Source organism: Schistocerca serialis, chromosome 2, assembly GCF_023864345.2.
Source record: "Schistocerca serialis cubense isolate TAMUIC-IGC-003099 chromosome 2, iqSchSeri2.2, whole genome shotgun sequence".
NCBI classification, from domain to species: domain Eukaryota; kingdom Metazoa; phylum Arthropoda; class Insecta; order Orthoptera; family Acrididae; genus Schistocerca; species Schistocerca serialis.
The window spans coordinates 784,719,218-784,733,016 of record NC_064639.1 but is presented as its reverse complement, the minus strand read 5'-3'; the positions used below and the strand labels follow the sequence as shown (position 1 = coordinate 784,733,016).

Genomic DNA, 13,799 nt, shown 5'->3' with positions numbered 1-13,799 from the left:
TTTTTTATGAAAAGCGTATCTCAGAAAATGTGACGTCATCTCATATGACAGTGTACCACAACAGGAAACTAAACCCAAACAGCCACTTGCCATCAAGCAGATAATAAATTAGACAGCTCATCAAGACTGACTGATTGATTTTTTGTTGGTCCAGTCTTATCGGACAGCACAAATTGCACAGTTGATGTTGGACAGGGCAAAGAAAAGCTGCAGTAATACATAGCATTAGCAAATAGTAAGCAAATTAAAATTAAGTACCTATTCTTACGATTTAATTTTAAGTAACTATTTTGTTATATGTTCAGAAATTATTTTACGGATCAGAAACAGTACTTTATTAGAAGTGCCTTTAGTTTCATTTTAAATATTGGATACACAGCAATTTTTATTTCCTCTGTATTTATTGTGTGGTACTACACCAGCATTACATACACTCCTGGAAATTGAAATAAGAACACCGTGAATTCATTGTCCCAGGAAGGGGAAACTTTATTGACACATTCCTGGGGTCAGATACATCACATGATCACACTGACAGAACCACAGGCACATAGACACAGGCAACAGAGCATGCACAATGTCGGCACTAGTACAGTGTATATCCACCTTTCGCAGCAATGCAGGCTGCTATTCTCCCATGGAGACGATCGTAGAGATGCTGGATGTAGTCCTGTGGAACGGCTTGCCATGCCATTTCCACCTGGCGCCTCAGTTGGACCAGCGTTCGTGCTGGACGTGCAGACCGCGTGAGACGACGCTTCATCCAGTCCCAATCATGCTCAATGGGGGACAGATCCGGAGATCTTGCTGGCCAGGGTAGTTGACTTACACTTTCTAGAGCACGTTGGGTGGCACGGGATACATGCGGACGTGCATTGTCCTGTTGGAACAGCAAGTTCCCTTGCCGGTCTAGGAATGGTAGAACGATGGGTTCGATGACAGTTGGATGTACCGTGCACTATTCAGTGTCCCCTCGACGATCACCAGTGGTGTAAGGCCGGTGTAGGAGATCGCTCCCCACACCATGATGGCGGGTGTTGGCCCTGTGTGCCTCGGTCGTATGCAGTCCTGATTGTGGCGCTCACCTGCACGGCGCCAAACACGCATACGACCATCATTGGCACCAAGGCAGAAGCGACTCTCATCGCTGAAGACGACACGTCTCCATTCGTCCCTCCATTCACGCCTGTCGCGACACCACTGGAGGCGGGCTGCACGATGTTGGGGCGTGAGCGGAAGACGGCCTAACGGTGTGCGGGACCGTAGCCCAGCTTCATGGAGACGGTTGCGAATGGTCCTCGCCGATACCCCAGGAGCAACAGTGTCCCTAATTTGCTGGGAAGTGGCGGTGCGGTCCCCTACGGCACTGCGTAGGATCCTACGGTCTTGGCGTGCATCCTTGCGTCGCTGCGGTCCGGTCCCAGGTCGACGGGCACGTGCACCTTCCGCCGACCACTGGCGACAACATCGATGTACTGTGGAGACCTCACGCCCCACGTGTTGAGCAATTCGGCGGTACGTCCACCCGGACTCCTGCATGCCCACTATACGCCCTCGCTCAAAGTCCGTCAACTGCACATACGGTTCACGTCCACGCTGTCGCGGCATGCTACCAGTGTTAAAGACTGCGATGGAGCTCCGTATGCCACGGCAAACTGGCTGACACTGACGGCGGCGGTGCACAAATGCTGCGCAGCTAGCGCCATTCGACGGCCAACACCGCGGTTCCTGGTGTGTCCGCTGTGCCGTGCGTGTGATCATTGCTTGTACAGCCCTCTCGCAGTGTCCGGAGCAAGTATGGTGGGTCTGACACACCGGTGTCAAAGTGTTCTTTTTTCCATTTCCAGGAGTGTATTACAAAGTTACTTGTCTGCAGCAGAAAATTTTCCACATTTTCCACTATAGGTTAGTGAAAACAGCACATCAGTATAATTACTGAATTTAGGTATATCTCATCAGTCCAAAAAGTTTCAAGTCTGAATGAATAAAAAATTTGGAAAGTTCAGATGGGGGTATTAATGCTTCAGGTATCCTACATAGCCCTCCCCTCTCACTCCTCCGCCCTCTAATTCCCACCACCCACTAGAGTACAACACACAGAATGTTCATATAACAACGTGAAACCATCAGAAAAGCCCTTCTTTGGGAAGTTGTTCAACTCACACAACACATTCGAGCTTCCTTCAGTCTTGGTGAACCATCAGAGACCCAGTCTGCACTTTCTTGTTTTGTGGTAGGTTCATATCAATATGAACCTTGCTCTACTTGCACTTGCTCATGAAAGACAAAGGTCCCGAGTTCGAGTCTCTATCCGGCACACAGTTTCAATCTGCCAGGAAGTTTCATATCAGTGTGCATTCCACTGCAGAGAGAAAATATCATTCTGAAATTCTTATCTGTTTGCTATGGTTAAGAATATTAATCAAGAACAAATAAAACAATAGTACTGCAGGCATACTATGCACAGTTCCACTCACTGCTTCGATATGGGATCATTTTCTGGAGACACTTAAGTTCCGGTGCAAAGGTTTTTAGAATGCAGAAGAATAATTTGTGACCTTAAAAAGATGGAGTCCTGTAAATCTCATTTTACTGAGCTTAGTGTTCTGAATGTTCCAAGTTTATTCACTTGTGAAACTATCTTGTTCATTTGAGACTACCTCTTGAAAATAGGCAAACTAGTACAGAATGAAAATGTACACAACTGTTGTTCCAGAGGGAAATAAAATGTAGATAAAAAAACCACAGAACAACAGCCTATTAGCAGAATATATGTAATGCTGGTGTAGTACCACACAATAAATACAGAGGAAATAAAAATTGCTGTGTATCCAATATTTAAAATGAAACTAAAGGCATTTCTAATAAAGTACTGTTTCTGATCACCAATTCTTATCACTAGTGATAATTTTTTCAAGAAAAGAAATGTTGATTTTCATTTCAATGCAGCTGTGACAAGCCTCCTTGGGTCATTGTTTTTGCTTGGGAGTCAATATGTACAGGACAAGCTTTAAGCGTGGAAAATGTCCGGAACAATTGATTTAGAGTAGTTCAGTTTGTTGCTCCACTGCAATTTGTAACACAGACATGTTGGCACACTACTGTCTACTCACAACTGGCAGGTCAAATGCACATCTGTTGTTTATAGTTGTTAGTTCAAGCTGCCACCACAGTAGCTATGGTGATATTACTTACACACCAGGAATAAAACCAGTCTCATAACTTTTTGGATGGGTGGCATGTTTATGATGGCCTGTCTTATCTGCCTCACTGTGTATATCGTTAAAAGAGAATCTTCTGGAAGAGAAATTCTAGTGAATTGGTATCAAACAGAATAATTTTACCTAATTTATTGCAACCACATTGTGATGGACAGCCAGCATTCAGTGGTCCGGGAGCAGGTGTCTTCCCATCAGGACAACAACCGTAGAAAGCACCTGAACACATGTCTTGCTTGTTGTCTGCATCTGCTGTGAACATCATCTCAAAAGATCATTACGACGAAGAGCTTCTAGAGGAAAGAAAGTTGTTACAATGTACAGACACTTCGAGCATTTTTAACAATATAATGAAAAGGGTAGTTGCTACTCACCATATAGTGGAGATGCTGAGTTGCAGAAAGGGACAACAAAAAGCCTGTTGGAAAGTTAGCATTCAGACAACAAGGCCTTTGTCAAAAATAGACAACATATACAAATGCATACACTCATGAAAACTCATATGACCACAGTCTCTGGCTGCTGGAGCCAGTCTGTGTAGGTTTATTTTTGATAAAGGCATGGTTGGTCAAAAGTTAAGCTAACTTTCTGACAGCCTTTTAGTTGTGCCTTTCTGCGATTCAGCACCTGCACTGTATGGTGAGTAGCAACTATCCTTTTCATTATATTGTTGCATTCCATCCTGGATTTTCTGGAGCATTCTTAATTTTCATACACTCCTCTCTCTGCCTTTTTACAAAAATAAAAGTATTAAATGTGGTAGTGTGTTTTCTTATCCTCGCTTTTGTAGCATTGTAACATACTGTTGTTTGTGGACTACAGTAAAATGCTAAAGACAGCCTTTTAGTAATGAAATCACTAGCAGGTGAACCTACTTATAAAAATGTGCACTGGTCAGAGAGAGGAAATTCAACAACTAAAATCTGGAATGAAAATTTTCTTACAAGTACAGTTAAACAAGTTATTCTGGTTCAGTCATAAACAATTTAGTAGTACATTGGTGCATTTATGATGATGATGGAGCTATTGGAAATGGATAAAAGAGCAACCTAAGCAATAGTATGGAACAGCATCAGATTTCCATATTCAGACAAGAAATAACTGAAAGATGTCGTGAAAACAAAGACGGGGAAAATAAATGTGGCTTGCTACAAAAATGTGAAATGTGACAGGGACAAATGAATCATTCATAAAATGTCTTTTCAATACTAGCCAGATCTCACTGTAAAAAGTCTATGAAGGGGAAACAAAGGTCTGTGTGACCTACCATTCCCCAACCAACCCCTCACTCCTCCAGGGGAAAGAACTTTAGTGACATGAGCCTAGGCAGATGATCTCAGTGACACAAAGTGGGCCACGTAAGGCAATTTGTTGACCCAGTATCACATCAAAGTGCTCACTACACTCACTGTCCACTTGCTGATCAGTGTCTGGATGGTTACCATAACCAGGGACACTTTGGTATGTGGCATACATGGCTTCTGCATCCACAATACCACAAGAAGCCCGTTTCACTGAGAATAAATACTAGCCATCAGACCAGGCCAGATAGGTGTTGAAGCAGTGAGTCATTGTCTAGTCAACTGTCATAAAGTTAGGTGCCACCATGAGATTGCCACTGCTCTGCAGTTGTCCTGACAGGACAGCCTTCTCAGGAGATCCAGCTGCTTCCTGATGGGCCAAGGGTTGAACTGAGGCCCTCCCAAACACCGAGTCACTGGGGTGCTCACAACAGCCAGTCACCACACACGGCAGCCAGTCTGGTGTATGCTGCCTCAGTGTCTGTATCTGTCGCTTACCACGGTTCGGTGGTCCTCAGCATCCAGAGGTCAGCAGGTCATGAAAGTGACTACACCTGTGCCGGGCTAAGTGTAGCACTGGCTGGAATCCAAATTTAGTACCTTCCAAAGTCTGTGGGTCAAGGCCTACATTCCAGCGCTGCATTATGTGAAGCTGAGTTGGACTACGAACTGCTGGATGTGTATTAAAGAGAGTATACAGTTTCCAAACATCTGATGCACCCTGATCCGGCATACTCCATCACATCATAGCCACACACACTATAAATGGCATCAGAAATTTTGATGGAGACTGAATTGGTGCTTCAATGTTTGCAACGGCAAATAGCAACACAAGTAGCAGCAGCATGTGCATTATATAGCTGCTCGTGAAGTCCTTATGTATGTTGTTACTGCACTTCTCCTCTTCCCACAGTCCTATTTCTCATGATACCGGGTATAGATTCACTTGTGGGACATGGGAAGAGCTCAAGGGATGAACCAATGCCACAGACTGGATGCACACAGTGTAACCTACCCAATTACTTGGCCCAAAGCGCCAAATCACACAATGTGATATGCTAGGTAGGCCATTAAAGAGGAAATCACATCAGACAGTGTAGGAAGAATGCATGTCTGAAATGTGGATGACTGTGGATGAGAAACAGAAAAATGTGAAACACAAATTAGTTTGTGTGTTTGTCATATACTGGAATGTAAACCATTTTAACGTATACACTAGCAGTCGCTCATAAGATTACAATGTGCATAAGTCTTGACTGCATATGATGGTGTTGTTTATCATCTCTGGAGTAACTGAAGTTCGTTTCATATTGTTGTTTCTAAGAGCTAAAAAAGCTTTTCGTTTTAACTGATATTACTTGTACAAATTTCCTTCATGGTAGCAATGTGCCAGTTACAGTTATTGACAATACTATCAAAAGAGTAGACTGCTACTCACTATATGGCAATGATGCTGAATCGCAGGCAGGCACAATGAAAAGACTGTCAAACAAATAACCTTTCGACCAGAAAGGCCTTCATTGGAATTAGACAAAACAGACACACACACACACACACACACACACACACACACACACACACAAAATGAAACTCACACACATACGTGACCACAGTTTCTGGCTGCCTCCTGTTTGCATGAGTGTGTGTGTCTGTTGTCTAATTCTGACGAAGGCCCTTCTGAACAATAGCTTGCTTGTTTGACAGTCTTCTTGTTGTGCCTATCTGCAAGTCAGCATCTGTGCTATATGGTAAGTAGCAATCTATCCTTTTCATAATGTTGTAAATATTCCATCCTGTGTTTCCCATTGCTTGGTTAAATGATTACTAGTTGCTTTAGGAAACTAAAGGCTTGGTGAAAACTCTTCAGTGTTTTGTCTTTTGACTTAATGGTGAAAATTTGAAATTGGTGATTGTGAGCTTGAACTGTTACACACTGTACCTTCCTATATTTAACAGAAGATGATGTAGTTTTTCAACAAAAATCAAATCCATGTTGAAGACCTCACCAAATGCAATAATTATGCAAGTTGGAATTTTGCAATACAAGCATATTCAGAACATGATGAACTCTAGGACTGTGCGTACCATCAACAGTAATCAAAAGAAAGAAAGTAAGGGTAAGATCTAATTTTATAATTAGATACAATCAATTATGTACACATACAAGTTACAACCTTAGCTAAAGAGATCTGGTAGAAATTAGAGTTAGCTTTCTATGACATTACTGGTAGTTTAAACAGACAAGTGGACTTATTGGAGGAGTTAATTCCCATTACGGAATTTTGGAATAGTCTAAAAGTATTTAAGACATGTGAACAAATTCATGTCAACCAATTATAATTTGAGAAACACTAAATTTGCTGTTTATAACTGTTTGTCAGTTCGACAGAAACATACAAAGCAATGATAACAGGAGTAAAAAGTGTGGGAATAAGATAAATCCAGATACCGTACTAAAAAGAAAACTATTACATGAAATTCTTCACAGGGACATGAGCTGTATAAAGAAAACTGGAGCATGGTCAAAACACCGTGAAAGGCAATAAGTGACCACTGTGGTTCAGTTGCAGTAGATACGGGAATACTCTTAGATAATGATGTGCAGGAAGGAGAAAGACATCAAATAAATTTGAAGAAAATGAAAGTTTCACTTCAAATTTTATAGCTTCTTCACATTCAATGAATATTACTGATCTGTAATCTCAGCTGCCTTTATGTAGTGACAAATCGACATGACCCAGAACTGCTGTTGCCCACAAGCCACCTTCTCTGATATAAAGTATGTGAAATATCAAACTGACACTAAATATACTTCTACATCTACGCTACGTAAACCACCAACGTGCATGGCACTCCATCACTGGTGTGAAAACAGAAAAACTCAGGTTAGAGATGTAGTATATACACCGAAAGTTGCTTCCAATCTTCTGTCAGTGAATGGAAAGATTTAAAACAAATCCAAAATAAATTTTAGGCTTGGCTTCACGGCTGTGCTACATACAACAGAGATGCAACATCTGCATTTCCAGTAGCATTGATAAATACTCTGAACCTATTTCTCATACACACAGAGAGAAGTGATAGCTAATATGTCTGCTTATAATTTAAATATCCTATGACACTGGTGCGCAGGGCTTTTGAATTTTGCAGATGCAAATAAGCTACCCAGTGCATCTGCCTGATAATAGTCGGGTAGAGGATGGGCAACGTGAAACAAAGCATGTGGCTGCGGCTGCTGAAGAAATTGTTGACAATAATAGACAATCCAATACCATGTCTGAAAATCCACCGATAGACCAGAAAACTGCAGAAGCATCCTGTGCAGTACGCACCAAAGGATGTCATCATGTCTAGCGCTGCAAGGAGTAAAGTAGCTGTCACATGCACGACATGTCTCTAAACAAAGCAAACCACAATGCTCTTTAACGATTTTGATTCAAGAACTTCACAACCATTACATCTATTACATATCCACAAGTGGTTCTATGGTAACTGCATCACTGTGAAGTATGAAAAACACTAATACCAACACTTCCATTAATGACCATTCCAGAAATGTGCATCAATATTTTCTAAAAGAAAAACTCTGTATACTGGGAGCTTTCAGGCCTTACGGAAGCCTAACTGATAATCAGCTGGAAAAGAAAATACAAATTTGATTAACAACCGAGTACTGTAACAAATTATTCCATAACTTCTTGATTGAGAATGATATTAAGAATTGTATACCACTCACTCTCCTCACACGTCTAGGAGACACGATCAATTGACTGACAACCAGTATCATCAGTTACATTTGCGATGAAAATATCATCGTCACTTGAATACTTACAAATTGGCTGTATTTATTTCGTAATTAAGATCGTAGAACTGCCATAGGTTTCATATAAAAATTAAATTCGAGCGTTTGATAAAGCCAGAAGCTCCCATTATATGTAACAACACTCTTAATACAATCCACTTAAGTGATTTGTCTGAATACCAGTAATAAAAACTTCGTGGAGCTAATAGCAGTGCGTTGTTTTCTTCCCCCCTTTTCATTTTCCACTGCAATGAGTTGGGTGGATTGTTTAAGATTCGGCTAGCTCTTTTCAGCCAGTTTACCATACCAACCGATAGTGGGCAGAGATTCCCAATATAGAATTACGGTACTATTAGTTCACAATGTCCTGAATGAGAGGGATCCCTAGTTCTGGATCATCAGAAGCCGGTCGACTTTGGCCCTCAAATGTTATGCCTAAAGCGGCTACGAACAATGGAGTGTTAACAATACAGTACCCTCGTGCACCATAGACATTAAGAAATAATAATGGTGTCATGCTACGTCAAACCAGTAAACACAAGTATAGTGCCAGCAACACAGAACATAAAACCGAGAACGGCATTAGCGTCTTCGAATGTGTGGGCATTATCAAGTGGAAATAATTCCGCTTTATCGCATGTAAATTTCTAAAGAGCGTCTCACATCGAATGACTCAGAAGCTGGTTTTATCACATTGTTTACCTTATAACGACTCTTTTTTTCTATATGCTTTGATTAATACCTCTTGTGTGTAGTGCGCTCTTTGAATTGCACTGTAAATATGTTGCTCACATGCGGCCTGATTTGTGATCGCATCCATAATACCAGATGGGATAAATTATCCCATATTTGTTTTTGTTTCATATAAAATGGAAGCTGGGTTTGTCGCTTGGTGTTCTGTGTACTCATGCACACGTATCCGTGTGTGAACTGCTCGATTTAAACGCGTTGTAAGCATATTGCTTGAATTCCATTTTATTTTTGTTCACAGCTGTTGCTTGCATTTTCTCGCATTTAATGGAGAACTCCCAGCATGTTGATTTCTGTTAAATACATTGCCTGTAGTGCCTGTTAATAACGTGTGGAGCCATCTGCGTAACTACCGTTGTATTTTTAGCGTTTGCTCTGGTCACTAAAACAACAAAGCATTCCCATCTACATGTACGTCTGCAAACCACTGTGTTGTGTGTGACATTCAGTGACAATAAGCAATACCATTCAACGGAGAATTAGTTACTCATTCTTTGACAAGTGGTAATAAAGTCGAACAACATTTCTTTCAAAGTTGCTAATGGAGATATCCATTAAATGCGAAAAAGAATAAAAATGGATGCTAACAAAAATAAAAAAGAATACGAACAATACAGGCTACTCACAACACACTGAAATCAAGCATTCAAAAATTGATTCGTTGGCAGGAACAAATGTCCACAGAACACTATGCGATGAAACCAGCTCCTGTTTTATACAAAAAAAAGTAATCATTTAGACCACCCAATATTACGGATACGAGCAAAAATCAAGCAGAATATGAGCAACACGGCCCCGGATCTTCAACATTTCTGGACCAGGGCAAAAACTTGGTAGTGTTCCCACCCTTGGGTGTTTGAGATAGGATTGCCGCGAATGAATTAAGTATCACCAACCATGTCAGCTGTATGACACACTGAGTTTCAGTGGTTTCACTTAATGTGAGATAAACGACTGACACAAATCTGTGACGGTAACATGTTATATGAATGCTTTCACCAACTTGTTTCCCACTCAATCCCTCGAAAGGAATGTTTTCGCTTACATACTTGTGCAGCCCTTTTGGTTGTAGCCTACATGAATAATGGCCAGGGTTATTAACATTTCAGTAGAAAAGGAAACTCATCCTATTTCAAGGAAAGAAAACAAAAAACACGTTTCATCATTCTTCTGTAGCACCACATTTCAAAAGCTTTTATTCTCTTCTTGTCTAAACTGTTTATTGTCCATGGTTCATTTTTGGCTACACTTCATACAAATACTTTCGGAAAAGACTTCCTGACACGTAAATTTATACTCGATGTCAACAAATCTCTCCTCTTCACAAACGCTTTCCTTGCCATTGCCAGTGTACATTTTGTATCCTCCCTACTTCGGCCATCATCAGATATTTTGCTGCCCAAATAGCAAATACTCATCTACCACTTTAAGTGTTTCATTTCCTAATCTAATTCTTTCAGCATTGCCTGATTTAGTTCGACTACATTCCATATACTCGTTTTGCTTTTGTTGACGTTCATCTAATATCCTCCTTTCAAGACACTGCCTATTCCGTTCTAATGTTCTTCCAAGTCCTTTGCCATCTCCTACAGAATTACAATGTCATCGGCAAACCTCAAGGTCTTTATTTCTTTTCTCTGGGTTTTAATTCCTACTCCAGATTTTTCTTCTGTTTCCTTTACTGTTTGCTCCATATACAGCTTGAATAACACTGCGGACAGGCTACAACGCTGCCTCACTCCCTTCCCAACCACTGCTTCGCTTTCGTGCCCGTCGACTCTTACAACTGCTATCTGGTTTCTATTCAAATTGTAAATAGCCTTTCGCTCCCTGTATTTTAGCCCTGCCATATTTAGAACGTGAAAGAGAGCATTCCAGTCAACATTGTCCAAAGCTTTCACTAAGTCTACAAATGCTTAAACGTAGGTTTGCCTTTCCTTTACCTATCTTCTAAGATAAGTTCCTACATTTTCGAATCCAAATTGATATTCCCCGAGGTCGGCTTCTACCAGTTTTTCCATTCGTCTATAAGGAATTCGTTTTAGTATTTTGCAGTTGTGACTTATTAAACTGATAGTTCGATAATTTTCACACCTGGCAGCATCTGATTTCTTTGAAACTAGAATTATTGTACTCTTCTTGAAGTCTGAGGATATTTCGCCTGTCTCATACATTTTGCTCACCAGATGGAAGAATTTTGTCATGGCCGGCTCTCCCCAGGCTATCAGTATTTCTAACGGATGTTGCCTACAATTTCTGCTGAGAATAAAAAGTGATAACTATGTGTTTCATAAAACTGAGCTTCTACTGTTCGTTGCAAAAAGAGAAATATGTGTGATAGCATATCTTCATTTGTTGTAGAACAAATCATTTTGTCATAAAAAATAATTTTAGGGGTTGCCTTACAGATCTAAAACTAAAGACGTAACAAAACAATGAACTGAATAATCGGTTATTATGACACAATTAACCGATATATTTAATCGATTTATTTACATAACCAAAAAGGCCTATTAATCTACCCTTACTCATAATGGCCTACCGTAAATACATGGTCGTAACCGTATAGTTGGCAATACTGCACACAAGGTTACTAACAGAATGCAAGTAAAATAAATCTAGTCTATCTTATTCATGCAAACGTGCTATGAAAATTGCGCTTTGTTGCTATGTAGTATCCTATCGTTATGATTTAGTACGTCATGCACGAAATCTGTACTGCACATAACCGTATCAGAAATATGCACTGATGAGCCAAAACATTATGACCACCTGCTTAATAGACTGTTTTCCGTCTTTGTTGCGAAGTACATAACTGATTCCACATATAAGGGATCCGATAGTCTGTTGGTAGGTTTGTGGAGGTATGTGGCAAGAGATGTCTATCTACAGTTCACGTAATTCGCATAAGTAACGGGCCGCTGATTTGCGTACGCGGTGATGACGCCCAATAGCGACCCAGATGGGTTCCATAGGATTTACATCAGGCGAATTTGCTCTCCGATACATTAACGGTCAGTTATACCGCTGAAAGATGATGTCACCGTGGGAAAGATGTCAAGCAGAAGGGATGCAGGTGTTTCGCAGTTGCCAGCGTGTCTTCGATTACTACCACAGGTGCCATGCAAGTGCAGAAGAATGTCTCCTATAGTATCCCACCAGCCTACGTTCGTGGCGCGCTGCATGTTTCAAGTCGCCGTTCACCTCGATGACGACGTTTGCGGAGACGACCATCGACCTAGTGTAGCAAAAATATGATTCAGCCGAAGGGCCGAGACGTTACAATTGATCGACTGTCGAATCCCATTGGTTCCATACCCACTGAAATCGTAACTGATGATGTCGTTGGGTCAACATGTGAACACGCAGGGGTGGCCTGCCGCGGAGCTCCATGTTCGACAACGTTCGATGAACGGTGTGCTCTAAAATCTTGTACGTGCACCAGCATTGTGCTCTTTCAGCAATGCCACAGATCATCATCTACCCTAATTACACAGCAGACAAGCCTTCGAACCCCACGTTCTGTGAAAAGCCGTGGACTTCCAACCATGGGTTTCACTGTCCCTCTGCCTCTTTCCGTAGATGTTCACGAGAGTAGCACGTAAATATTCGACCAGCTTCGTTGCTTTCGAGATACTCGTTCACCGGATCTGCGTAATAATAATCTGCCCCTTTGTCAAAGTCGTTTATCTCAATCGATTTCCCCCTTTGCAGCCTAAATCTTCGCTAGGGTGATTCCCCGTCCGTGTCTGCTCCGCTTACATACTTTTGCTACCGCGTAATGTGCCTGAAACGTCGCCAGGCGGCATCCAACGTCGCGGTGGGCAGTGCTCATAATGTTTTGGCTTATAATTGTATATTCGTTTGCCCAAAAACCCCTATCTTCTTTCCATTTCAATTCACTCAGTTCTATTATATCTAGCGTGACCTTTCGCGTTTCCCCTTGAAGATTACCTTGCTTTGCTACACATTTTATACTTATGATATCCACACTCCGACTAGCAGAATGTTACCCTTTCGTTGGTTTTCAACATTTTCTGATGATCATCCTTCCCTTGGCAACCTGCTCTCGGGGATGCGATGGGGGCAGTAAACCATAATATTTTGCCAGTTGTGAGATCATCATTTCCTGTGGATATTCATGATGTGTCGTTAATGCAGGATTTACTTAGTCTTCATTTCTACATGCTCGTGCAGCTATTCTTCCGCCCTTTAGGGGCAGTTCCTTAGCCCAGGGGCAAGAGGGTCCCAAACGTCCACTCCTTTGTCCTCTTTGACAAGGTCGTAGCCCGAAAGATGTTGACTACTTAAACCAGAATTTGCTGATTGCTTTTATTCAGATCCTAAGCAGTGATTGGGATCCAAACACGTGAAACTGGATCATTTGATTACCAGTCAAAGACCACCGTGATCATCTGTACTACTCTTTAATGGGACATTTGAAACGCTCGTTGATGCCTGAGGCGGCAATAGAATACGAGACTTCCATTTTAGAGGCAGAGATGCTATCTCGAGACCACTGTGGCCTTCGGTGCAAATGGACATGGTCCCCTTTGTTTTCAAGTGTGCGCGTTTGTTACAAGTAACTGCTAGGTACTGAAAACTAGAGCGGCACTTTTATGTCTCCTACGATATCTCTAAGTCAGTGGTCGGCAAACCGCGGCCTGCAAACCTCATACTGATCTTTGATCTCTTGAGTATGTGATATTGCTCACTTTGAAATTCAGT

General features: G+C 41.5%; 1 pseudogene; it reads right to left on the bottom strand.

The window, feature by feature from the left end:
• Nucleotides 1–13,799, bottom strand: part of LOC126456404 (agrin-like) — a 379,882-nt pseudogene that overhangs the window by 197,965 nt on the left and 168,118 nt on the right.